This window comes from Panthera pardus, unplaced genomic scaffold (genome assembly GCF_024362965.1).
Source record: "Panthera pardus isolate Hobbes unplaced genomic scaffold, ASM2436296v1 HiC_scaffold_9, whole genome shotgun sequence".
Lineage (NCBI taxonomy): Eukaryota > Metazoa > Chordata > Mammalia > Carnivora > Felidae > Panthera > Panthera pardus.
Window position 1 is genome coordinate 1,059,572 of NW_026527024.1, and position 27,333 is coordinate 1,086,904.

The window sequence follows — 27,333 nt, forward strand, 5'->3', positions numbered from 1 at the left end:
GTATGTGTGAGAGGTTTTTCTGATACATTAGAAAGTTCATCAAAGACATCCTGGCACCCTTAAATATTTCAACATGGATTTTCTGAGAAGAAAGGCAGTCTGCATAATCACAACACCCTCAGGAGGTTTATCAACGATGTGATCCAATAATTTATTAGGCAATCCATAGTCTAGATTTCTCAATTGTCCCAATAAAGTCACTGATAGTTGTCTTTTATTTCCAACATAAGGTCCAGTCAAGTTTCATGCACTGCACGTGGTTGTCACGTGGTTTTAAATTGCTTTAACCCAGAATAGTTCTCCACTCTTCTATTTTCTTTCAGGTAATGGACAGTTTTGAAGCGCCCAAGCTGGGTGATGGACAGAACCGTCCCGGAGGTCAACACACATAGGACAGCATGGCTGGATCTCACCAATGTAACACTGGGGGCAAGAGTATGTGAAGTTCACAGGCCAAAAATGTGTTAAAAAGTTAGAATAGTGGGTTACTTTCGGAGAGAAGGATTTATCTGATTGTTTCCTCATCATTTAAAGTTCAGTATTTTGATAAAATGACTACATAGGTGATATTGAGTCCTTCTCAGGTTTTATGTCATATTATATTTATATTTATTATTTTTTTAAGTTTTATTTATTTTTGAGAGACAGAGAGAGACAGAGCAGGAGCAGGTGGCGGGCAGAGAGAGAGGGGGACACAGAATCTGAAGCAGGCTCCAGGCTCTGAGACATCAGCACAGAGCCCGACACAGGGCTCGAACCCATGAATGTTGAGATTATGACCTGAGCTAAAGTCGGATGCTTAACCGACTGAGCCACCCAGGTGCCCCCTATTATATTTATATTTATATTTATATTATGTTTATGTTATATATGTTTATCTTATGTCCATGCATTACCTCAAGGGTGATGTCACTTTACTCCACTATTGATGAGGTTGAATTTGATTCTTCAGTTAAAATGATGGTGAACAGATTTTTCTATATCCTGTTCCCCAACAATTTTCACCTTGCATGCTTAGCAACCATTAGTGATTCTTACTTAACTCGGTTACTACCCTGATGGTTATAAAATGGTGATTTTATATTTCTATCAGTCCTTTTACTTGTATTAGTTGGCTTCTTTTGGCAAAAAGCTGTTTTCCTTTCCCCATCTAAAATGTAAAAAACGGTATTAACGTGGATTCATGGATTCTTTAATAATGAGCTATAACATAGTCCTACCTTTATTTCTTTTGATTCTCAAATTGTCCCCACTTGAGCTAACACTGAGCCTCTTCAAGCTAGCCCTATGTTCTGTCCACACGTACTCACCAGTTTTTGAGTGCTCTCTCACCTTCCGGAACAACATGCTACATAGTTCACCTCTTAGGTTTCCTGCCCAGCCCTGGAATCAGCAATTTCTCCAAGGGTTCCTGGTTCCCTCTGAGGGTGTTTAATAACCACAATACGAGCATTAGGAGTGCTCATGGGAACCGAGTCGTTGTTTCTAGCCCCTTTGAGAGGGCAGCGTTAGGAAATGTGTGTGCACGTGTGTGTGTGCGTCAGTGTGTGTATTCACACTGCTGCTTACAATTCCAATCCCTCTCTATGGTTCTTCCTTGCCTTCCTCCATTCCATAGTAATGTCCCCTGTCCCCCACAATTAGACCTCTGGTTCCTCCAAATATCAATATATTTACTCACTTGCTCAAAAATAGGTTTTGTAACTTGTACCCAAACAACTGCAGTTCAACGTCTCACGTGGTTCAATGTCTCTTTTTTTCCTCCCCCTTAGAATATATAGCACTGAGAATGTTTTCTTCTTTGGGGCCATGTGACCGATATGCTACACCATTAGGGTTTGGGGTTTTGTTTACATTTGTCTTTAGATTTATCTCCTCATACTTATTGCAGGGTTTTTTTTTTTTTTGAAATGTAAAACAGTAAAGTAATTCAAAAATTCAGGCGATATGAACATGTAGACTCAGGGAAGAGCTATTCCTATATTACTCCTGGCATCTCATTTCCATCCACCTCTGAATACTGTTCTATTTCTCAGACTCTGGATGCAGGGTTGCAACAGGTGTATTCATTTTTTGTCTCTCAGAAAGATGAATGCTGATGATCTGTGCATGTTTGTATGTTTCATACATGAATGAAAAAGTTTTAAAAAAAGAAACCCACTGAGACGTGCCGGTCAGTAGTCAATCCGAGCAGCGGAATCACCGCAAGTATTTTTGAAGAAGGGAATTGTTATAGAAAGAAGACCTTGCACAATTCTGTGATGAGCCGGTAGGAGGAACGGTCCAGGAGAGGGAGTTGGAGGACCAAAGAACAGTCACTTCGGAGCCTTCCTAAGGCGTGGCAAGGTGGAAACAGAGATGAAGGGGAATCTGGGAAGCGGAGCACATCCAGCCACTGGGATGGCGCCAGGAAGGGGCTGGGGAAAGCCTGGTGGAAAATTACCACTTCTGTAGGTCCTCAGGCAAGTGTCTGGTGAAGGCCCTGGGGCTACTGGTGACGGATGGGGCTGGCAGTTGGGAAGGAAACCTGGACACAACAGGGGAGAGCCCAGGTGAGTTGGGATCTGCTGATATCTGGTGTCTGTATGTCACAGCGACTTTCAGACAGTCACGGCTGCCGCTTCACTTCCACCTCCCAAATGCCACTCAATAGTTCTTCTTTCGGCCAACTCTACCTTGAACCTATACCAGGAAATGATGCTGGGAGAGTGGTTCCGGCGATATCAAGCGCATGTCAAGGCGTGCGATATTTCTAGTCATTGCAGAAATGCAAACCCAAGCCACAGTGCGACGAAAACTGCCTACCATAGTTGCACATCCGTTAGAACAGCCAACCTCAGGACGGCTGACCACACCAAGCGTCGACAAGGATGCGGAGCGCAGCAGCTGCTAGCCGGGACGCGAACGCTCTTGGCCAGAATGTAAAATGCCGCAACCATTTTGATCCAGTCATCCCACTGGCAGGTATTTACCCGAGAGAAATGAAAGTGCGTAGCCAAAGATTCGTGCGTGACTGTTCACAGAAGCGTGGTCATAGCCAAACACTGGAAAGAACACAGATGACCAGACCAGGGGAAAACATTTCCGCGGAGCGAAAGAAGCGAGACGAGAAAGAGCACACAAACTGTAACGCCATTTTGGTAACGTGCTAGAAAACGCGAAGTGTGCAAGCAGGGAGGGGCAGAGAGAGAGAGGGAGAGGGAATCCCAAGAGGGTCCACACTGTCAGAAACAGAGCCCGACTCAGGGCTCGAACTCACGAACCGAGAGATCATGACCTGAGCAGAAATCAAGAGTCGGACGCTTAAGGGACTGAGTCCCCCAGACGCCCCTTTGTTACTATTTTAAATAACATCTTTTCAAATGTTTTATTTCTAATTCTTCATTACGGGTGTATAGAAGTAGATTTGGTTTTAAATAATTTCATTTTTTATCTCGAAGTTTATTAAGCTTGGTAATTCAAATCACTTGTAGCTTATTTTCTACGAAGATAATCAGAGTATCCATGAATAAATGAATAATGGGCGTTTTGTTTCTTCCATTCCATTCCTCCCCCCACCCCCCCACCCCCCCTTTTTTTTTTCGTCTTATTACACCATCTCTGGTTTTAGGTACAATCCTTGCCTTGTTTCCAGTTCTCAAGAGAAGGCTTTCAACATCGCACCATCGAGTATCATGATTTGTGGAGGGTAAGGGCCATCACGTGGCTGTGAACTGCCCATCTCTGCCAATAGAGGAGAGTCCAAACTCAGGGGAAGGAGGTGGTGGTCAAGTTTGAAGGAACGGACACCAAAACACCAACAGCGTTTGGCTGGTGGCGCCTCAGAAAATCTGTATTTGCTCCAGACTTAGACGCCGTGGTCAATTTCGCTATCTTTCCCTCCAGCTGTCGCGTTTATTGCTTACTAACTTCTATGCTTAATGTTGTGGCCACTATCGAAAGATGCAGAGACATTGCTTTTTTATTTTTTCCCCAACAAGAAGGGCTCACTACCTGTGAAATAAACATAAGTCCCTGAAATAGATTGCAGGGACAAGGGAGGGGTTTTCCATAGCAAGTCCCTGTGCGCTCTGAGCGCTGGTCTCCCTCATGCAGACGCGACAGGCTCTTTCACTGCCTCTCGTGTCCCTTTGGGCGGGTGTCTTTTCTCTACACTTGGGGCATCAATGGCCTTTTGATCTCGGTGGTGTGTTGGCCAGGGGCCAGGTTCACTTCCTAGGGCTGCAGTGCTGTGCCTCAGGGCAGGAGTTTCTCCCGCAAGAGGCATCTCTGGTCCTGGGTCTCGGCCACAGTCCCTGCTGCTCCAGCTGGGCTGACTTTCTGGTGTGAGGGCCCCTGGGACCGTTGGGGCAGCTTCTTGGGCCCCAGGCTGGGGGTTGTGACCTCTCTGGCTAAGTAATTCCAGTAACTCGTCTGGGTTCAGTCAGGACCCTGCCAAAAGCCGGGAGGTAGCCATGGAAGGAGGACAGAGCAGAGAGATGGGCAACAAAGCCTGGGATCCATCGGCCGTGTGGGGGGATAAGGGTGAGAAGGGAGGGCGCAGAGGGCGCGTCGCAAGTCATGGAGCTTGCTGAGGACAGCAAGGAAGGCACAAGCGGTCCAGCTCTTAGCAATGCGTTCTCAAGCAGTGCCTTCAAAGTGGTGCTGAGAAAATACGACTGCAAGATTGTGAGCAAAGAAGTTTCTGGGAGCCAGAGTTAGGGGGCATCTATGTGGAAGGGCAGGGCCAAAAGGTGCTCATTTCCTGAAGGGAAACTTTCCATATTTCCAGAACTTTCTAAAAATTAATAGGCATTCCAGTGCGCAGAGGAGGTGGGTGTTGCAACACAGGTGAAAAGGTATTCATTAGGCACCTAACAAACCAGGGGGTATAGCTCAGGGGTAGAGCATTTGACTGCAGATCAAGAGGTCCCCGGTTCAAATCCGGGTGCCCCCTGACTCAAGTTTTAGTACCTACACCGAATGGCACCCTCAGGGTGGCACTTGTTTGGTAGATTGAGGGGTGTGGTCCTTTGGGAAAGCCTTGACCTGTGCAAGTCCCAGAACCAGAAACGTGGTCCAATCCATGACCGTGTTGTGTTGTGAAGGTGATATGTGGACCCGAAGCTGTGTCTGAGCAGGAGAATTACTGGGGAAAGTGGTTACACACACACACACACACACACTCACTCACTCACTCTCCAGGCCCCCAGTCCAGAGATTCTGATTTACTGAGGCCCCGAGGAACTTCATTTCTCAATAGCACGATTCTTTGTTTTCATCCACCCACATCACAGAAACATCAGACGATTCTCCTGGGCTGCCGCATTTAGCAACTGCTGTTCTGGAGCATTCTAAGGGCCTTTCTAGGCTGACATGAGCGGCTCTGGATGTCTCGGTCATGAGGTGGGGCGAGGAGATGATGCAGGTCTGCTGGGTGGAAGGAAGCTGGGGCCAGGGAAGGACAAGGAGGGCAGGAATGCATCCAGCCCGCAGTGGAGCTGTTCTCGTGGGCTGACGGAAAGCAAACAGGTGCTTGGGAGCCTGCTCGAACAAGTGGGGGCACGAGCGAAGGCAGGGGTCTCCTTGCAGATCAAGGGGTCTCTCGTTCAAGCCTCCCTTCCATGTTCTACTGATGGCAGGACTGCCTTTCCGCCTCTGGGTCCTGCGGAGCTGAGTCTTCCTGCAAGGAGAGGAGGGAGCCCAGATGGTTTAGATCTTTGCCAGCTGCAGGGGAACTTCTCCAGGGCTGATTCGGGCCCCCTGTTAACACTTATCCCTCAAGCCTTGCAGATGTCACCCATCCTGTGAGTAGTCCCACTCCCGCCACACATGGCCACCTCCACTGTGGGGGGAGAATGGAGCTTTGACTCCTCTCGTGTGTACCCCATCCCTCCCGAGCACCGGGGCTGTGACCGCAGCGGACCCCCAGGGCTCCTGTCGCTCCGCCCCGGGGCTGCCTCTGCAGGATGTGCACAGAGCACAGGATGCACCGAGGGGCTGCGGGCCACGCCAGTCCGGAGACCCTGTGCCCCCCGGGGGCTACTTCCCTGCCCCCTGCCATCACACAGGGACCCCGGTCGCCTCCCTTGCACGGGGACACTGGCAATGCCCTATGGGACATCTGCTTTCCATCTGAGCAGCAGAGACAGGCAGGGCCCACGGGGATGAGTAAGCTGCAACATGTTTTCTCAGGAAGATGTCCAAGGTGACCTGGTCTAAGGAGTTCTTTAATGCTGGCCGCTGGCATTTTGGAGGGAGGCTGGGAAGGCAGTGGTTCTGTTCTAATTAGTGCTCAGTTGTGCTCTGTGCCGGCATCCAGATGGCGGACCAGTTGTCCCTGGAGGGCGTTGGTGTTTCAGGTCAATATACCCGCATCCTGATCACAAGGCACGACGGTGCTTCTAGCCAATGCATTCTTGCAAGCGGTGTCCAACTTCGATGTGTCAGCTTACTGCTCTGTTTTATTCCACTTGACATTCTTATTCGGGAGGTCAGGAGAGCAAAAATCTGAAGCCCGTCCTGCATAATCCCTGCCAGGTGATGCCCCACCCCCCCCACCCCCCCCCCCCCAGAACAGGGAACAGTAGTAGTCAATAATAATACAAGCGTAGGTGCAACCTGCTCACTCGCATAAAATATTAGCCTACGAGACAAAAACCACCATGTTGTAAGGGGCGAGGCAGTTTCTTTGCATGTTTTGAAGAGGGTGGAAGGAAGCTGCTGCCTCCTCCAGGAAGCCTCCTAGGCTTTTGCGGGGCTGCGGGCAGGGGCAATCTGGGAGAAAGAGCGTAAGCAGAGGTAGGCCATGAAGTGCCTCCAGAGGTGACCTAAGTGCCCCCATAGGGAGTGGGTTGGGGGAGCCCCAAGGGGAGCAGAGGCCAGAGACTGAAGGCCTTTATATTCAGGGCTCGGAATTTGGGTTCAGTCCACCAAAAACCCTTCATCCTTTCTCAGCCTTCCAGACTTTTCTTTGTCCCCTTTGCTCCCTGCATCAACGTTCATCTCTCGCTGAGGTCAGGTCACTGTGCTCTTGTGGAAAAGACACTGCATGGCGCCCCAGACCACTCTGCCCTTTCTCCTCTGGAGGGGCCCTGGCTGGTATTATTTAATCAACTTGATTTCCTGAGGGCTCAGGGCGTAAAACGTGTCTTTTCGAGGTAAGCCGGGAGTCTCTGGGAAGCTGCGTTCATCAGGACTTTATAATGAGAGATGGTTTGGATGAGGGCCCAGGATTGGGGCCAGGAGGGAGTTTGGCATAAGGAGTTCATCTGTCTGAGGTCAAAGAGGGCTTTGTCAAGGGTCCAACCTGTGTGGTTTTTACTTGTGGACTTTACAGACTCAGGACTTAGCAGGTGCAAATGAATGAGAGGTTCAGAACCGTCTGTGTGGATGTTAAGCAAGGCTGCCTAAGGGGCACTTGGGTTTGAAGCGGACCTCTTGGTACCCCACCAGGCCCCTGGTCTTGCCCCCTGACCCCAGTCCCCAGGCCTGGACTTCAGCAGGCCCTCCTCGGTCCTGACATCCCCGTCGGCCAGGAGGGAGTGGGGACGGAGAAGCTAGAATTCCTTCCTCCGAGTTCCTTTTGGCTTCTCTGGTATCTGGGAAGTTACCGTCATTTGGGAGCAAGCTTACCCTCTGAGAATCTGGAGGGCAGTCCCTCTGCAGAAGGCATCCAGGACAAGAGGTGGTTTGTGCGTGTGCGCTGAGGGGGACTTAGGACGTGCCTCTGTCGAGTCAAGATGGTAGCAGAATGTTTAGGACTAGGTATGACCCCTGGGAACTGTGACCTGATGCAGTGGTTGGCCAGAAACACTGAAAAGGGGAAAGGCACAGTGACTGCTTGTGTTTTTCCATATCAGTGGGACCAAGACGGGCCCTGTAGAGGGGACTGCGCTGCGTGTCAGGCAGAAGTTACGAGGCTCTTGCCCTGCTCGGGGAAAGTCTCCCAGAGGCAACCAGCCCCCTTCACTCTATCAGCAGTGTCGCCACAGACTCCTGACTGTCTTGATGTGGGAGGGGGGAGCCCCGATTAGTGAGTGTGAACAGTCCTATAATTGGTAATATCTTTGGTGGTGAAGTAATTTCCTTTTTTTTTTTTTTTTAATTGTCGTTTTTTGGTGGGGTTGCGGGCGCCTGGGTGGCTCAGTCAGTTGAGTGTCTGACTTTTGATTTTGGTTCAGGTCGTGATCTCATGGCTTGCGGGTTTGGGTCCCTCGTTGGGCTCTGTGGTGACAGAGCTCTCTCTCTTTCTCTCTCTGCTTGGGATTCTCTCTCTTTCTCTCTCTGCTCCTCCCCCACTTGTTTGTATGCTAGCACATGAGTTCTCTCTCTCTTTCAAAACAAATAAATAAACCTTAAAAAATTGTGGTTTGGGGGCAAAAAATCAAACACTGCAGAGAGATAAGGCCTTACCATGGTGGTTGTGCTGAGACCCTGCCTGGGAGGCCCCATCTGAGCAACTAGCCAGCCTCCACTCCTGGGTTACAAAGAGTGGAGCCTCTCAGGCTTCATCAGAGGCAGGGGGCTTGTGGTAAGAACAGAATGGGAGACGTGCACTTCCATGGGGATCCAGGAGTAGTCAGACAACAGGCCTGTGGAGTCTGGGATGGTTTTTGACATCATTAAGAAAGCTTTAGGACTCAGGCCTAAGACACCGTTTCTCCAAGGAGATCTACCTGATACCACTCCTGACCGAACATCTATACAACCTCATTCACAGTTTCTGTTCACCGATTATTTCAACATGCTTATAGACTTTATGGTCAATTTGTGTTTGTCTGTTGGACAAACAGACTGTCTGTTTCTCCTCTGCATTCAGTTCCTCTTCCCTTCTCTGTGTCTGTTGTGTTAAGCATCTTGAAAAGAGATAATCCGATTGGTTATTATCCCTGTGTGGGCAGAACCACAGGTCACTGGGTTCCCTGTTTATTGGCCAGGAGTGGAGAAAAGCTAAGCGGAATAAGATCCTGAGAGAGATACGAAAAATATATTCCATCTGTGAAACAGGAAGAGGATGCTTTATAAAAAAGAATCAGTTACAGAACAAGAAAAGGCTCTTAGAAATCAAAAGAAATAAAAAGTTCAATAGTTTGAAAAATAACGTTGAGGTGGTTTCCAAGTAAAACAAACAAAAAGATAAAAGAATAGATAATAATAGAGATTAAAAGTAAAAAAGTTAGAAGTTGACACCAGGGGGTGCAAAAACCAACTAGTAAAAGTTCCAGAAAGAGAAAATGAGGGAGGGAACATTATACAAGAAAATTGCCCATGATGAAAGGGCATGGGTTTCCATTAGAAAAGACCCTCCAAGCCCCTAGAACAATGATCCTCATCAGATACATTACGGTGTAATTATAGGACACCAGGACTAAATGGAAGCTCTTAAAAGTTCAAAGAGTGAAACAATAGGTGATACACAAAGGAAAGGGAATTATGATGTATTTAATTTTTCAGTAGCAATACTAGATGCTAGAACATCATAGGAAAAATCCTTCACGATATGAGGGACTATGACTTGTCCATCCAGACTGCTAATCAAGTCTGTGGGTAGAATTACAGACATTTGAAGACATGTGAGTTCTTTAAAAATTTACCTATCCTGATTTTGTGGTAGTTGGAGGAGGTCCTCTGCCAGGCTAAGTGAGTAAATTAAGAAATATTCAAGACTCAGAAGCCAGGAAAGCAGGACTCCCAAACGGAGAGAGAGGTGGAAAGAATGTTCTCGTGAGTGTGTAGCAGGCTTTTTAGGGCAACCAGAAGGATCAGGAAGATAGATGGATACTGGAAAACAATAAAAGGAAATGTTAATTATCTGATAGCTTTCATAAGTGGAAAATTGTTTTGAAAGGCACTTTTTGGCATGATTAAAGCTTGTGGAAAATCTTAGAAATTCAAAGAAAACTAAGCAGTTGAAACATAAGGCTATCACTAACTTCAGGAAAAACAAAAAGTTCCACCAGAATTCTTAGTTCTACTTAGCACTATGAACACTATTAACTGATAACAATGAAAATATTAAACATAGAAACATAGAAAATTATTTAACCAAAAGTCAAGATATAATAGAAAACTGAGAAGGGAAGAAGGCATATAAGTTATCATCCTCATCATAAAAGTAAGACAGTTGATGTCCAGACTTGGTTAAGTTAGATATTGCATGTTATCAGATATTTATATTATTTGAAATCGTGGTGGCAAATATACTAAAAGAAATGGACAAAAGTGTGGAGAATGATTGCCTCTGGGTAGCAGGAGGGAGATACAGAGGACTGAGGTTTTTGTGATAAGCTTGAAAAACAGTATTTGACTTTTAAAAATGATTGCACAAGATACTTCAATAAAAACAAAAAAAAATACATTAAAAACCTCCATGTCCTGTGGGTGGAGGTGTAGTTCAGGATAGAGCCTTTCGCTCTCGCTCAAGAGTTCCCTGGCTGGTGGGGCGCCTGGGTGGCGCAGTCGGTTAAGCGTCCGACTTCAGCCAGGTCACGATCTCGCGGTCCGTGAGTTCGAGCCCCGCATCAGGCTCTGGGCTGATGGCTCGGAGCCTGGAGCCTGTTTCCGATTCTGTGTCTCCCTCTCTCTCTGCCCCTCCCCCGTTCATGCTCTGTCACTCTCTGTCCCAAAAAAAAAAAAAAAAAAGAGTTCCCTGGCTAGAATCCAGAGGCCCTGTGTAGTCCTCATGTCTCCCTGTCTCCATGATGCTTCTAGGACAACTCCCTGATCTAGGTCAGGGACTGGAAATTTCACTAATTTCCACAGCTGCTCCCACCACCACCCTCCAAGGTTAATGAATAGATGCACACACTGGAAAGACATCTTCAGCTATAAGTAATGCATGTGTCTCCAAAGAGGTTAGGCAGGATCTCTTCAAGTTATTGTTTTGTGGTGTAGAACGAGAGAAAAACAGACAAGTAAATCCTAAAGGTCCTTCTAGTAGTTACAGTCAATGCTCCTTCCTGCTGCTGCTGTTGTCACCACAGACTGAAGAAAATGGGGAGATGCAGACATAGGAAGAGGTAAGGCTGGGGCCTCTGAGGACTGGAGGGGGACCTCTCTGGGATGAGTTTGTGCAGGGATAAATTGCTGGTTTTATCCGCTCTCTAGAGACAAGTAGAAACTCCCAATGTGTTATAGGAGTAATGGGTGTGACTATGAACATGAAAGGTGCTTATTAGACACCTATACCAAGCAAGGGGGTATAGCTCAGGGGTAGAGCATTTGACTGCAGATCAAGAGGTCCCTGGTTCAAATCCAGGTGCCCCCTGCTCTATTGGTTTTCCTATTCGCAGCTGTTGCCAATATTCTGATTTCATTTCATCCATGCTAATTATGATCCTTCCTAAAATTGGAAGCCATCGCACAATGGCAATCTGGGTGGATTGCCCACGCTAATACCCTGGGTATCCCTCCTCCTCTTGGCATCTAGCCTTCCCCCCCACCCCCCAACCTTCTGTATACATCTCATTTCTTCAACTCTTAAAGGGTCATCAAAGAGAGGGCAGGGACTCATGCGGAATTCTGCTTGGCTTTTCCAAGGCAGACCAGAGTAGATACAGCAGACTTCCCGGGAACAGACCCTAGATGGTAACCTTAAATTATCACTCTCAGCCCTCCTTCCCACCTAAACCAGTTTGGCACAGTGGACCTGTGGTGAGACCTACAGAGACGAATCACAGCATCCGGGTTCTCTCCAGGTAGGATGGGCATTTCCTCCGGGGACCTGGTTTTTCTCACACCAAAGCTCACTCACACCCTTGTTTCAACCTTGTGGGTCTACGAACGTCTGGCTTAGCTACTCAAACAAGGGAGACAGGAATTCTGCAGTGTTGCTGCTGTAAATCCCAACTAACAGAGCTCTGCAACACTGGATTAGAGTCCATTTCTGTCTTCAGTGAAGGGAGAAAGGCGAGGGGCTGGGAGCCCCGATAGGTGGGTAGTTTTGGAGACAGCTGGCCAGCTCTTGGGCTAAAGCAAAAAAGAAATGGGTTGGGAGTTTGGGAGTTCCTCAGGCGGCTTCCCTCCTATTTTCCTCTCTAATGACCCCTCCAGGGACTGAGGCTTGGAAAGCTGCAGAGCTTAGAGAGGATGTCTTACCGTGAACCAGGTCTGGCAACTTCCAGAAAGTCAGTCCTGGAGGGGGGCCATGACTTCATTTTGCAGAGCTGAGTGTTACCAAACAGCTGAAAGGTGTTAATTATGTAGCATCTATAGCGTGGGGGTATAGCTCAGGGGTAGAGCATTTGACTGCAGATCAAGAGGTCCCTGGTTCAAATCCAGGTGCCCCCTTATTTATGTGCAAGTTTGGGTAGTCCTTCCCTGACCCCCCCCGCCAGCCCACTTACCATCCTGCGCTGCCAGTTAAGAAGAAAGGTACCAGGAGGTTGTGCACAAACTGTCCAGTTACACTCATGGACTCGTTGAACATCAACTATTGGCAGGTGCCAAGCACTTTGCTGTGCTCTGATGGTGGGAGGACAAGTTGTTTCTTGCATACATGTAGCAACAACAGGGAGACCTCAGGAGCTCCCGTGGGATGTCTGGTTTGATCCTGAGAGTGGCTGCGGTGAGGTAGGGGTGTCGCCCCGGATAAGTTGCTTCACTGTTTTATGTCTCAGATTTTCCATCTATGAAATGGGGGATAATAATAGTATCACCTCATAGGGTTTGTGTGTGTGTGTGTGTGTGTGTGAGAGAGAGAGAGAGAGAGAGAGAGAGAGAGAGTGAGAATTTAAAGCAGTTAATGCTTTAAGGTAAATGATAGCAAGTCTTTTTATTATTTTTTTAATGTTTATTTATTTTTGACACAGAGAGAGAGAGAGAGACAGAGAGAGACAGAGCGTGAGTTGGGGAGGGGAAGAGAGAGAGCGAGACACAGAATCCGAAGCAGGCTCCGGGCTCCGAGTCGGCAGCACAGAGCCCGGCGGGGCTCGAACCCACCAACCGCGAGATCACGACCTGAGCTGAAGTTGGACGCTTAACCGACGCAGCCACCCAGGCACCCAAGTCTTTTTATTATTGGACTATTTTGGAGAATGTCTGCTAAAGGAAATAACTTTGGTCTTAGTGGATGTTGAAACCTCAGGACCAATGTCCTCTGGAGAAGTTATAAAACCAGGCCACCAGTGGCTAGGGGGGTCCTTGTGTCTCCGTTCCCTGTGGCCGAGATGCTGTGACTGGTATCAGCAGATTCCCGACAAGGAAGGAGTTCATGGGGCTTCTCATGCTACTTGAATTTCTTTCTGAAGAATTGTTCCCACAAAGCCCGATTTACGGAGTAAAGCCCCTGAATCTCTGGTGAGCGCACACGGTTTGAACCAACAGGCCATTTCTGTCCGTGGACTCCCGGGCCAATGAGAGACAAAGACCACCCTCGGCAGCTTCTTTAAACATGAAGGGAACAGAAGCGCGTTGAATGGCAGCGTGGTTGCCGCCTGAACTTGCTTGTTCCCCTTGAATCCAAGTGGCCAGGGAGGCGGGGCTCTGCAGTTTTGATGGAGAGAAAGGGTAATCTCCTGGCGCCTGGTGAAAACCAAGGAAGCAAAGCCGACTCTCTCCTCGCTGCGTCCTGAGTTGCCAAGGGCTGTGGGGTCGGCAGGAACAGTTGCCGGAGGGGCCTGGTGCGTTTGGGGAGAGACACCAGGTCGGGGAGCCTGCAGGGCTCGGTGGGTCCTGCTCTGGGTCTTGGCTTCACACAGCTGCGGTTCAAGGCCATGCTGTACACACACCCAGTCAACCCATACCACACGTCCGGTGATCCCCTTGGCCTGACTTTCTCTCTTTTTGCTGATTTTTTTCTCCCATTTCCAAGGCCAAGTGATCGACTGGCTTCTTGAGGCCTTCCGAGTCCAGTAGTGTGTGGGAATAAAGGCTGGCGTCTCAGACAGACCCCCTGCCTCCCTGGGAGACCCATGAGATTGGGAGAAAAAGCCCCCTGGTGCTGACAATGCTGTGGGCTCCTGAGTCGTGCAAGGGACTCAGAGCTGGAACGTGCTTTGGTCCAGAAGGTTCCTGGCCAGCACTCAGCCACTTACCGAGGGTGGGGGATCTTGATGTTTAACACCAGTCCCGTGAATAAAATTGCGAGTGAGTAGCGGGCTTGGAAATGTGACCCAGAGACCTCTCCGTCCGCTGTCCGGTGTACCAGAGACAGAATCCCAAGCGGGCTCCGCGCTGTTAGCCCAGAGCCCAACGCGGGGCCCGAACTCACGGACCGTGAGGTCATGACCTGAGCCGAAACCAAGAATTGGACGAGGCTGAGCCACCCAGGCACCCACGGGAGAGGGCGTAGGATAGCTGAAGAGAGGGGTCTCTGAGGTATGGAGGGAAACCAGGGAGCTGTGGTCTAGAGGCTTCGATTCTGTCTGTTAAGCAGAGGCAACGTCTTGTGCTGGAGTCTGGGGACGGAAGAGGGGGAGGGAGGCCTATCCCTGCTGAGTCCGCAATCTGAACAAAGGAGGTGGAGAGTCTGCTGCGGGGAGGGGTGTCGTTTTATCGGAGCTGTGATCGCGTTCCGCACCTCTGTGAAGTCAACTTTTGCGGACACTGAGAAAATTGCTGTCCGCTAAATACACTTGTCCCCACCCGGGTCAGCACAGGAAAAGTGCTAGTGATTTCCTTCTCTAGCTCCCTGTTTTTTATTCTGTGCAAATGCCAACCCAAGGAGTCTTAGGTCACTCTCAGTAGTAGCCAAGGTTGCTTGGTGCCTTGTGTAGATCCTGGTCCCAGTGTCTGTCAGCCACACGCTGACCATCTTTTGAGTGATCCCATCTGCAAAAGAAATCTGTTAGCTCCATGGACTCTTAGGGATTTTTTTTTTTTTTTTTTTTTTTACCAGTTCTGTCCCAGGATGCAAGGATCTCATCTCTCAACTCCTAGGGTCTCTTCCTATAGTTGCCAAAAGAAGACGATAAAGGAGAGAAAAAGAACCTAGAACTTACAGGACAAAGAAGATATTTATTTATTTATTTATTTATTTATTTATTTATTTATTTTAGAGACAGAGACAGCACAAGTGGGGAAGGAGCAGAGAGAGAGGGAGACATGATCTCAAACAGGCTCCGGGCTCACAGCACAGAGCCCAAAATGGGGCTTGAACCCACGAAGCTGTGAGATCATGACCTGAGCCAAAACCAAGAGTCGGACGCTTAACCGACTGAGCCACCCAGATGCCCCAGAAGATAGACAATTTAAGCCAAAATATTATCAGTATTAACGTTAAATATAAATGTATAAAATGCCACAGGAAAACCACAAAGAATGTAACTGGACTTAAAAAAAAAACTATAGGCTGTTCACAAGAGATAGACAGAAAACATAAGAATATAAATACATTGAAAATAAATTGACAGAAAAAGATGTAACTATGACGACTATATATTGTGTTGCCATATTAATATCAGACAAAATCATTTCTGAGGCAAAAATCATTACCAGGGATAAAGACAGTCATTTTGGATTGATAAAAAGTTCAATTCACCAGTTAGGTACAACAATGCTAAATTTGATGCACCTAATAACAAGGCCTCAAGACGTATTTAAGCAAAAATGAACAGATTAAAAAGGAGAAATGGACAACCTTCTGATCGTGTGAGAGATCTTTAAAACCCTCTTTTGTGAATTGCTAGGACAAGTGGGTATAATATCAGGAAGATATGTGGGGCACCTGGGTGGCTCAATTGGTTAAGCATCCTATGTCAGCTCAGGTCATGATCTCACGGCTCACGAGTTCAAGCCCTGCATCTGGCTCTGTGCTGATGGCTCACGGCCTGGAGCCTGCTTCAGATTCTATGTCTCCCTCTCTGCCCCTCCCCTTCTCACACTCTGTCTCTCTCTCTCTCAAAAATAAATAAACATTAAGAAAAAAAGAAAGATATGAAAGATTTGAACAACGTGATTAACAGACATGACCTAATTAACACATAAAGAACTTTCTACTCAAGGATTATAGAATGTGCATTTTTCCCCCCAGTCACTCATGGAACATTCACAAAAATTGACCATATTCTGAGCACAAAGAAACTCTCAACAAATTCCAAAGTATTTAAATCACAAAGAGTATGTATTCTGACCAAAATAAAATTAAAATCCAATAACAACAAATAATAAGAAAACCCAACAAATAGAAAATCCCCATCTTGGAAATTTCCTAATTTTCTAATACTTCTCAATAATCCAGGGGTCAAAACGGAAATTGCAATTGAATTAGAAGTTAGAAAATAGGTGAACTATGTGATGATGAAAATACTAGATATTGAAACTTGTCAGTCGTAACCATAACAGGCATGTACGGGGCAATTTAAAGCCTTCCTGTGTCCACAGCATTATGAAGAGAAAAGGTGAAAATTAGCTAACTCTGCATCTACCCCCAAAAAGGTATAAAGGGACAGTATATAAATCCAAAGGAAAAATAAAGGAGTAATAAAGGTTAATTAATGAAAGCATAAATTGATTAAGTAGAAAACAAATATACAAGAGATAGAACCAGTAGAGCAAATGTCGTTCTTTGAAACAAATAATAAACATGATAACCCAGACAAGACTGACAAAGGAAAAAGAGAAAACACTAATAATCTGTATAAGAGATATTTGAAAGGATACATTATTACAATTTCCAAAGACATTAAAAAGATCATAAGATTAAGAAAAAAGATCATAAGCCTATCTTGTGAGTGGCTTTGTGCCAATAAAGTATAATATTTAGATGGCATGGAAAAGTTTCAAGAAAAATATAGCTGACACAAACAGAGTTAGTGAGGTTAGCAGGACTGAGCTGGGTCCATGGAAAAATACAAGATTTTAGCTGATAGACGTGGCATAGCATACCAACTTCCTACACAGTAAGTGATAAAGCTATTCACTCTCACTCTCCTGTCTTCCAACAAGGTCATTTCCTTCACCCAAACTTCCGCTCTTGCATGGTCCCTCCAAACTTCCCTGTAAATACGTGATATACATGTATCCATATAACTGATGAAGGGTCACAGCGGACAAACACGAATGAATCTCAGAAACATGAGGTTGGGTGCAAGAAGCCAGTCTCAAAAGAATAAACCCAAGAACGGGCAAACTGATCCATGGCCATAGAGTGGTGGTTATCCTTGGGGAGAGGGAGCGATTGGGAAGGGGGTCCAAGGGAACGAACCCCAAGGGGTTTTAGAAATCTTCTGTATCTTGATTTGGGTGGTGGTTACCTGGGTGTATGTCTGTGTAAAAATTCACTGGGCTGTACGTTTCAGATCTGTGTGTTTCATGTAGATGATACTTCGCTAGAAAGTCAATAAAAACAAGTTAATTACATCTTTCATTCCTAGAACGTCTTATTTGATTAGCTTTTCAAATGTATGCGAGCGTTTCTCAGTCTTTTGCTCCTCAATTTAGTTTTCATTTCTCCCTCTTAAGATACCCTTTGATTTGTGCAAATAATCTCAGAGGTGGAGTCTTTGCAGGTCAAGTTCCAATGTTTACTATCTCTGGTGACTCTCATGAATGTTGGCTAGTTCCCTAGGATGTTTTAAATTTTGTTCTGCAGAGTGACATAGGGCTTTCTATGTGCTAGTCCTGGTTCAAGTACTGTACGTGGATTAACTCATCTAATCAACGTGCCAAGGCATCAAGTCCACGCTATTATCATTTTACAGCTTACACAGAGGAGGGCGTAAAGAAGGGGAGTAGCCGGCCGAGGGTCTCCGAGCTGGGACAGGACTTGGACCCAGGCTTATCTGCCCTCAGAGTCTGTGCCGTTGGCCTCTCTGCCACGCTGCTTCTTTCACACTTAGATTTGTTAAAACCTACCCAGGGGGGCTCTTGGAGGCTTGTTTCCTGCTGCATCATTTCGGGGAGGATTTTCATTGGCCTAGGAGCCCGTGGCCCCATGCACACCGAGTCCACCTTGAATTAAAACAACTGCGTGTCATTTTCCCCACCGGCTGAGGAGGGCACACTCAGGGCCCAAGCCAGGTCAGCCAGCCAGGGGCTCAGGCTTGCCCTGCCTCTTGTCTTGAATCACTCGCTCCTTTAAGAGCTTACCCCGATCTCGGCTCAGGCCGTGATCTCATGGTTCGTCGAGCCCCATGTCAGGCTCCTCGCTGACAGCTTGGGATTCTCTCTCTCTCTCCCTCTCTCTCTGCCCCTCTCCTGCTAGTGCTGGCGCGCTCTCTCTCAAAACAAATAAACTTAAAAAAAAAAAAAAAAAAGAAAGAAATCGGTGTAGAAGTAAGAGTTTCTACAGCCTTCCAGCCAGGAGAGGAGATCTCCGGGGCTCCAAGGGAAAGGCTGGTGGGTACGAGGGGGACATGCCAATGATAGGGGGAGATGGTCGGTTTGTTCATGCTTTGGGGGATTCCTAACTCCACTTGGCCACCTACTTCTTTTGTTTTGTTTTTTTTTTAATGTTTATTTATTTTTGACGGAGAGAGCGGTCTGTCCCGGCTGCTCATCGCTTTACGGGGAGTCTGGGTGTGGCTGTCCAGATGAAGAATATTAATTAAGCCAGGCCACAACAGAAGGGGGTATAGCTCAGGGGTAGAGCATTTGACTGCAGATCAAGAGGTCCCCAGTTCAAATCTGGGTGCCCCCTTATTTATTCCTAATTTATATTGGTGTTGCATTTTTTTTTTTAAAGCTTCCTCTTCCTTATTAGATGTCAACGGAAAGTTGTTTTTCTTCCCTGGAACCAGCAAACTGGTGAAGCTTCATACCAAAGTTGGGGGTTCTTACCTCAAAATAGAGCTGGGACTCACTGAGGAGTCTATAAAAATGCCATTTTCCAGGCCTCACCCCAGAGCAATGAAGTCAGAGTATCTGGGGTGGAGCCCAGTTAGGGTGAGAGCCCCTCGGAGTTGAGAACCAGCCTTAGTTAGCTTCCAGGAAGCCTGCTTAGACCCAGGCTGCCTCATCCCCACTCTGTGTGCCCAGCACCTTGCGTTCTGGACCTCCTCCTATTCAGCCCTAAGTATACATCATCGGAAGGCGACGTTGACGGTGTCTTCCAGAGATGTTAACTGTCTCTGCCTCAGTTTCCTCAGTCCTCCCCCTTTTTAATCCGGGCAATCTCTGTGCACGGGAGGGGGGGAGTGGTCTTCTCTTTCCAAGCCAAAGCACCAGGATCTGTGGCTCAGACAGCAGGCTCTCCTGGGGCCGAGAGAGTTTGTAGAGGATGAATTCTCTACCTGTCCAAGCGCACGGTTAGCTTGAGGAACCATTAAAGCCAGTGGTATGTCCTCCTCAAACCTTCAAAGTAAACTTCTGCATGAGGGACCGGTGAATTATATATCACCCGTCTCAAAACTGAAGAATGTAATGGCTTCCTGTGGTCTGGAGGACAAGCCGCTGAGCATTTTGGTAGACAATCCCAGAATTCTCCGTGAGTCCCGAGATCCCCGCATGGAATTCGGAAATCTGTCATGATTTCTATGATCCCTTACACCAATCATCTTTTTTTTTTAATATATATTTTTTGATGTTTGTTTATTTCTGAGCGAGAAAGGGGCAGAGTGCGAGTGGGGACGGGCAGAGAGAGAGAGACACACGCAGAATCCGAAGCAGGCTCCTGGCTCCGAGCTGTCAGCACAGAGCCCGACGCGGGGCTCGAACTCACAGCCTGTGAGATCACGCCCTGAGCTGAAGTCAGACGCTTAACCGACTGAGCCACCCAGGGGCCCCACACCAATCATCTTCGATGACCTTTCTCCCGACTCCCTAAAACACATTTCACGATCCTCTAGGCCTGTATCAACAGCAAAACTCTATGCGTTAGATGGGCTAAAAACAGGTTCTCACAATAAATTAGTTGACAGCAAGAAAGCCTCAATCTCTTTACGCTGGACGGCAGGAAAATGCGGCAGAGAAACGGCCACTGAGGACAGCGCGGTCAGACTTTGTCTAACTTGACAAGCCGGCAAAAAGCTCTCTGTCTGACACCCCGGGTTGCGAATTTTCTTTGTTTTCCGTTATCAGCACACAACATAAGTCCCTGAAAAAAAAGACAAAACCTCTTTTTATCTTCAGTGATGTGCTTCAGAGTTTCTCTTTCATTAAAGCTCTTTCCTTTTTGTTGGCGAGAGACTCGAATTTCTTAATTAGTACTTTTTTCCCCCTGTTTCATAAACACTTGGAACTTTGGCTGAGGGCCTGGCGGCTTGTCGCTTTCCTGTCCCTGCCCTCCCACGACACCTCCTGATCTTGAAGATGACCTCTCTGGGGGCTCCTGGGGTCACAGTCTCAGGGTTCGCGCTTTGAACCCCCCCCCCCTCAGAGCTTCAGATGCTGTCTCCTTTTCTCTCTGCCTCTCCCCGTTCACTCTCCCTCTCTCTCAAAAAATAAATAAACGTTAAAAAAAATAGAAAGAAAATGGCCCCTTTGATGACAGCCTCCATCTGTCACCCCATTACGACTTCTGGTCCTGCGGTCCCATCGTCCTAGCCTGGTGGCTCAGTGGGGCCCTTTCTTCCTCCTCGCCCTCTCCCCATGAGACTCCCCCTCCCTTTTCAGGGTTCCTTGCACCTCCGCCTTCAACCCCCCAACTGGAGGGAGTGCCTTCTGCCCCGCATTGCCCTTCTGGGTCCCCTTCTTGGGATGCCCCAAGCTTAGTGGAGGATTTTAGAACCAGGCTGACACTTGTATTTGCCTTGGCTCCCTCGGCCTTCAGCCTCAGTAATGTCAACGCCACATAACGATCCTTCCAGGGCTCGGGCTTAGCTCTAATGTGTTCACAGAGTCCACCCCGCTGCAGTGACAGAGAGGCCTGGGTGAGGCAGAGTGCCAGTATCCCCACCCCTACCCAGTGTCCTTTGTAGCCTCCTTCTTGTCGCGTGGCTTCACAGAAGAAAAACTACACATCCCAGCCTCCCTTGGAGGTAAGGGAGGCCAAGTAACACGCTGGAGGCCCTTAAAGGGCCAGTGCAGTCCCAAGCGCAGAGCAAGAAGACGGGGCTCCCTGGTGCCGGGGCTCAGTAGGTCCATAGCGGGCAGAGAGGCCTTCCATTTCCTCCTCCCCTCCTGGGGGCCCACGGAATTGGGCAGAAGCCGCACCTGCCTCTCGTTGTCCCTCCGGAGGGCTCCCTAGTGCCCCTGATGGAGCCATCTCCCTCTTAAGGGAAAGAGGCCTACATACAAGGCCCTGTGTACCGTCCCCATCACTGGCTGGGGCCTATCGCTTCCTCCGCTGTCTTGCTCCAAGTATGAATATAAATTTTTTTTTTTTAATGTTTATTTTAGAGACAGTGCACAAGCCGGGGAGGGGCAGAGAGAGCCGGAGACAGAATCCGAAGCAGGCCGCAGGCTCCGAGCTGTCAGCGCAGTGCCCGACGTGGGCCCCGAACGCACGAACCATGAGATCGTGACCTGAGCCGAAGTCAGATACCTAACCAACCGAGCCACTCAGGCACCCCACTCCAAGTGTGAATATCAAAACCTTTCTCTCCCTTTGGAAATGTCATCATCACCCTTCGACTTTATTGTGAGTCTCAGCTGACCTGGGACATGACCTCCTACACGGTTTCTATGCCCTTCGAGCGTGCCCTCCCTGTACCCCGGGCACCAGAGCCTGAAGTCTGAGAGGCCACTCCGGAGGCTGAGAGGTCGGGGCGGGAAGGCAGGCGTGGAAGAGCGTGGTGTGTGGCTGAGAGGCGGGCAGGTGCCGGGCGTCTCAAGAAGGCAGCGGGCTGGCCCTTTGCCTTCAGAGCAACCAAGGACATCTTGGATCCTAGCTGGGTGGACAGTGGACAACCCGTGTGTGAAACCAGAGTGACGGCACCGGAGGGGAGGGGAGGGGGCTGGAGACTGGCAGAAACAAGAAATGCCTGCACAACCGCAGCAGAGGCGGTGGGTGAAGGACAAACCCGGAGGGGCCCAGGGAAGAGGGAGGAGTCAGGATGAGGGCAGCTGCAGAGCTGGGGGAAGGAAGGAACGTCTGCAGTGCTTTCTCTCGGTTACTTGTAACCACTCAGTCAGTACCTGGAAGGTGGGACTGTGCCGACATTGGGTTATTACACGCGTAAATTGGAAAATTGAAGAATCCCTCACCCACTCGTTGGCAATAGCTCTTTGGTTTATTTCCTTCCAGAGCAGATTATATATTATATATATATGTTATATATAATATACACATTTTAGGGGTGCCTGGGTGGCTCAGTCTGTCGAGCATCCGACTGCAGCTCAGGTCCTGATCTCCCAGTTTGTGGGTTCGAGCCCCACGTCGGGCCCTGTGCTGAGAGCTCGGAGCCTGGAGCCTGTTTTGGATTCTGTGTCTCCCTCTCTCTGCCCACCACCCACTGACACTCTCTCTCTCTCTCAAAAATAAATAAAAAACATTTTAAAAATTAAAAAAATATATATGCATTATATGTATATAACATAAAATATTAATGTCCAATACATAATAAAATATATATAACAAATGTATATAACAAATATATATATATAACAAAGTATATATAACAAATGTATATAACGAAATATTTAAAATAGGAAAATTTATATTTAAACATATTAAATATATACTAACTATACATTATGTATTTTATATATAAAAATTTAATATATGTTTACACATAAATACCTTTGTATGTATGTGTAATCTTATCATCTAATGATATGTATATATAGTATCTTTTTAAAATTTTTAATGTTTGATTTATTTATGAGACAGAGAGAGACAGAGCATGAGCAGGGGAGGGGCAGAGAGAGAGGGAGACACAGAATCCGAAGCGGGCTCCAGGCTCTGAGACGACAGCACAGAGCCCAACACGGGGCTTGAACTCACAAACCGCGAGATCATGACCTGAGCCGAACTCTTAACTGACTGAGCCACCCAGGTGCCCCTATATAGTATCTTTTTAAAAGCCCAAAGGATCTCACATCATATGCCGCCTAGTTTGCTTTTTGGCCTTCATGATCTTGTTTATGAGTCCTCGCATAGATAGCGCTCTGGGCTTATTTCATCATTTTCTGTCGCATCACAGCCCATCCTGTGACACCATGTTTGTAACCTAATCCCCGTCAATGGATATTTAGGTGGTTTCCAGTTTATTGCTGATACAAAAAAAGGAAATGCTGCGATGAATCTCCAGATACGTGTGCCTTTGTGTACTCATGGGACTATTAGAGGAAGAAATCCCTAGGAGCGGGAGTCTCCTAGCGTATAATTTTTCCTAAGTAACTTTTTTTTTTTTAAAGGCCACATGTTCGATATGGAAAACTTGAAAGATAAATAAAAGCACAGAAAAAAAAAGAAAAAGCTGAGATCATGTATAATTTCATGCAGACACATTGTTTTGCAACCTGCCTTTCCATTTGGCAAATTCTCGTGGATGTTCTTCCGTGTGATTAAATAACCTTCGGACGTGGGCTCTGAACCTTCTCTCGGCACAGGGGAAGGCGCTGTCACCTGGTCACAGGTATGTCACCGTCCCAGTGTGCCTGACATGCAGTGGATGGGGAACAGTGGGAGGGAGTTTCCTGCATGATTTTAAGGGTCTGCCCACCTGTAAGGGTCAACGAGGCTACTGGGCGCCCACAGCCAGGTGCACACAGAAGAGATACGCGAAGAGGACGGGCTGGTTTCCTGCGGGAGGGAGGCCAGAGCTGAGAGGAGCAGAGTTGGCTAGGACAGTCCAACCAGCAAAACTGAACCCCGGTGTATTGACACAGGTACAAGGTGTTAATAATACATCACCATGCCAGTTAAGGGGGTATAGCTCAGGGGTAGAGCATTTGACTGCAGATCAAGAGGTCCCCGGTTCAAATCCGGGTGCCCCCTTCCTTTACTAGCTTTTAATCACAAGTGGGTCCTATATTGCCTGGTCCTCCTTGGCCAGAACACCCGGCAAAGAAAGATGAAGCAGATCAAACCCTCTGCAGGCCAGAGCCCCTGGTCTGAGGCTCTAGCCCCCAGCTCTTGGAGCTCCCCCTGGGGCCCGCTCCAGACTCAGCCCCACCCCTTGCGGAAGAGCAGGATTTCGGTTGGCTCTGGAGGACTGACTCCAAGGAGTTAGTATAGAAGATGACAGAGGACTGGCCTTCCCTGCCTCTTTTCTCTCTCTCCTCAGTGTAGAGTCACCAGCTCCAGTGAGGGAAAGGAAGCTCGAACCCCATTCCCCAAATCAGTAAGGACAAGAACAGGTAAGGTGCACCTGTCCTTAAAAGCTCACCTCACTGTGACAGGGAGACTTCTGGCCTCCCACGTGAATCCCAGAACTCCTTTAGACACTGACATACCCCTCATGTCTAGTCGGACCTCTACTGCAGGTGGAAGGCATTCCTTCTGCACAATCCCCTGCCCACACCAGCCACCCATGGCCAAGGACATCTGGGTCAGAACAGGGCTGTGTCACTGGAGGGCTCCGGGCTCCTCTAAGGCCAAGGGTCCCCGGGGGGACTGCCCATCGCAGCCCCTGGTGTGTGAGGGGGTAAGGGCAGCGGGGTGTGTGCTTTGTCGGAAACACAGCTCACAGGCTCCAGATCAGACTGCCTGGATCGGAATAGTTGGGCGTGGGGCCAACAGACTCTATTTTTAACAAGCCCATGGGATGATCCCGGTGGAAAGTCAGAACTGGAAACCGCCAATTTAGTTCGGTGCCCCGTGTTACAGGCTTGAACAGAGGCCATAATTAAGAGACGTTCCCAAGCACACACACCTGATTAATAATAGGGTTGGGGCCAGATCTCACACGGCTGGTCTTGGGCTCTTTCCACTTCCCAAACCTGGTGCCAGACATGACGCCACATAATGACCCGGATCATGTCCACCAACCCCCCCATCCGGTACTAAATGAGATAAGCTCACGGCGGCCTGGAAATCTGACCCAGGGATCTCTTGACCCGCAGTCAGATCTTTTCCCCTGAGCCAGGAGCTCACTTCAAATTGTTTCCTGGTTGGGACCTCCCAATACCTGGTAGTTGCTGTTTATTCCCATCTGCCCCGTGTCCTGGCTGACTCACCCTCTCCTGGCCATCGGCTCCCTCCCCTTTCCCACCGACCCCTCATTTGAGTGCCCAGAAGCCCCCTCTGCCCTGCCCAGTACCCCGCCCCCACTTGTGTCTCTAGCTGGTACGCTTTGGTGTTCCCCCCGACCTTCCCTCCTCACTGCACCTCCTCCTGGGCTCATTTGTTTTTGCCCCCCAGGCCCCCCCAGCCTCTCCTGTTCAAGACACTTCTTCTTCATCCCAAGGCCAAATCCTTGGGCTGAGTCTAGGGGAGGCATTTGGCCAGGAAGGCTGAAGTCACCTTCCCTGTGGGCAGCCCCATCTGCCTCAGAAGGCCTCACATCTGGGACTCAGCACACCTGGAGGGGGCAGGGATGTCTGTTTGGGGTACCAAAGCCCAAAAGCCTTCTGAATGGGCACGGGGACTCTCACTTTGCTGGCAGGGCTACTGCCCCGGGACAGTCAGACCACACCCACGTCCCCCCTGCAGGGGACCCCACACTGTCCCCTCCTGGGGCCACAGGCCGTGTGGATTCCAAACCAGACGCACAAAGATTCTGATGGGCCCGAAAGACCCCCTGGGTGTTCTCTGTTACCAGCAGCGAGCGGGCAGCTTCTGCACTTGGCAGGTGGGGGCCGGGGCACTGGACCCTCTGCAAGCAATCCTATCAGTCCTGGTTTAAGACGAAATCCACGGGGACTGGTGGCTTCTGGAGTTGGCTTCTGGTGCTGGTTCCTCCCCATCCTCTCAGAAATCCCCTGTATGGTTTTGGAAGCACCGTTCTCCCCTGAACAAATTCCCCAACTTTCACGCAGGAGACCAGGGAAGCTCTGGCTTCAAGGGAATTTGGCAACCTCAGGATCAAAGTCTGCCTCCGGTGTTCCGCTGGGTCATGTGGTGCCTTAGATTTTCTCAGCGCGGCCACTGGAGACCCCGTGTGGCCTTCTGAGCCCTGAACAAAGAAGCTGGACCTCGGATCCAGGCGTTCCCAGTATGTTAGAATCAGCCACCATGTCTCTCGATCTCAGCGGGCTCTTTGGTTCGGTTGGCCCCAGGCAACAATTTATTTAGCTGTTTCGTCTCTGTGGACCCTGACCTGCTATACTCCTACCAGGAGGGGCCTACTGGACTTTTACTGACTTCAGCACAGCTAGGCCTGGCAGTTAGCTCCCCAGTCCCACATCCGCCCCCAGCCCCCCATTTCTCCAAGGATCTCTTGCTTGCAAATGGCTCCCTGTACCCATTTCTCAGCCAGTCATGCACACAGGTGCGAACCCAGAACCTGCTTCTGTCTGGTGGAAACAGACTAGACGGTCACTGGCAGGCTGGCAGGAGCCCAAGGCCCCGGAGGGAGGGTGGGAGAGCCAGGCTCAAAGGGACCCCAGTGGCCAAAATCACAGCCAAGGGCACAGCAGAGCACCATGCGGGGGCAGAAGCCACTGTATCCCCAGTGGGTGCCGAAGGACCCTCCAGCCCTGCAAAGGCGGCCAGAGCTCTGTATCCTGCAGTGGAATTCACCTGGCAAGGTCTGAGCCGGGTCCTAGGCCCGGGCAGGATTTGGCACGTTGGTTTGGTAGAGCAGGTTGCAAAGCTGTGCTTTCCCCCAAGACTCACTGTTTCGGGTGGGGGTTCGGGTGCTGGGCAGTCAAAGAATAACACAAATGCCCACCTGAAGCCACCAGAGAGGCTTGGGTGGTGGAGCCCACTTGAGTGTTGGAGAAACACAGGAGGTGAAACCGAGGGGTCGGGATCCATCTCTTGTCTCCTCAGAGGGGTTTCCAAGTGGGGGACACAACAGCTGTTATAGGGGGGCAAAAGCAGGCATAATAAGGGGGCACCTGGATTTGAACCAGGGACCTCTTGATCTGCAGTCAAATGCTCTACCCCTGAGCTATACCCCCACCTGCTTATAGGTGTCTAATAAACTCTTTAATCCTTCAGAGCCACGCCCTGACTGTCTCTGACTCGAGATGTATTCTTGGTGGCACTCTGCCGTCCTAACACCCCTGGAAACATGCCTTCCCCACTACGCCCACCCCTGCCCCTTACCTCCACTTACAACCTCCTCCTTCCCTCAGCCCCTGGCTGTAGGCACTGGCATTGACCACACTGAGGTTTGCAGCTGGAACATTCTTCAGACTCATCTGCAAGAGCGGGATACAGAACTAGCTGCTCAACAGACAGAAAGGGGAGGGGAGGGGAGGGGAGGGGAGGCAGGGCTTGGGCCCCACCTGAGAACCCCTAAGCCAGACTCTCTGGGAAGGGGACGAGGGACAACATGAGCTTCTAACAAGCTCCTGATGATTTGGGAGCTGTTGTGCCCCTCATGGGATAGATCCGGAAAAAAAAAAAAAAGTTTGGAATTCAAATCACGCCCCAACCAAACTCACTTGGTTTAATGACCAAGTTACCACTAGAATCCACGT

General features: G+C 48.8%; 1 long non-coding RNA gene and 6 other non-coding genes across 8 annotated transcripts in view; 5 read left to right on the top strand and 2 right to left on the bottom strand.

Annotated features, from left to right (window-relative positions):
• Positions 1-4,864: 4,864 nt before the first annotated feature.
• TRNAC-GCA (transfer RNA cysteine (anticodon GCA)) lies at positions 4,865-4,936 on the top strand. Its single transcript has one exon. It is a non-coding gene; the product is annotated as a tRNA-Cys (tRNA).
• Positions 4,937-11,176: 6,240 nt separating this feature from the next.
• Positions 11,177-11,248, top strand: TRNAC-GCA (transfer RNA cysteine (anticodon GCA)). The gene has a single exon. It is a non-coding gene; the product is annotated as a tRNA-Cys (tRNA).
• Positions 11,249-12,198: 950 nt separating this feature from the next.
• On the top strand, positions 12,199-12,270 carry TRNAC-GCA (transfer RNA cysteine (anticodon GCA)). The gene has a single exon. It is a non-coding gene; the product is annotated as a tRNA-Cys (tRNA).
• Positions 12,271-17,198: 4,928 nt separating this feature from the next.
• The window catches only part of LOC109269236 (uncharacterized), a 30,109-nt gene continuing 19,974 nt past the window's right edge, over positions 17,199-27,333 (bottom strand). For both annotated transcript variants that reach the window (XR_002080998.2, XR_002081000.2), the window contains exons 3-5: positions 26,957-27,076; positions 26,577-26,705; positions 17,199-19,954 (exon numbers count right to left, since the gene is read on the bottom strand). This is a non-coding gene — a long non-coding RNA (uncharacterized LOC109269236). The remainder of the gene's footprint in view (positions 19,955-26,576; positions 26,706-26,956; positions 27,077-27,333) is intronic.
• TRNAC-GCA (transfer RNA cysteine (anticodon GCA)) lies at positions 18,488-18,559 on the top strand. The gene has a single exon. It is a non-coding gene; the product is annotated as a tRNA-Cys (tRNA).
• On the top strand, positions 23,669-23,740 carry TRNAC-GCA (transfer RNA cysteine (anticodon GCA)). Its single transcript has one exon. It is a non-coding gene; the product is annotated as a tRNA-Cys (tRNA).
• TRNAC-GCA (transfer RNA cysteine (anticodon GCA)) lies at positions 26,737-26,808 on the bottom strand. Its single transcript has one exon. It is a non-coding gene; the product is annotated as a tRNA-Cys (tRNA).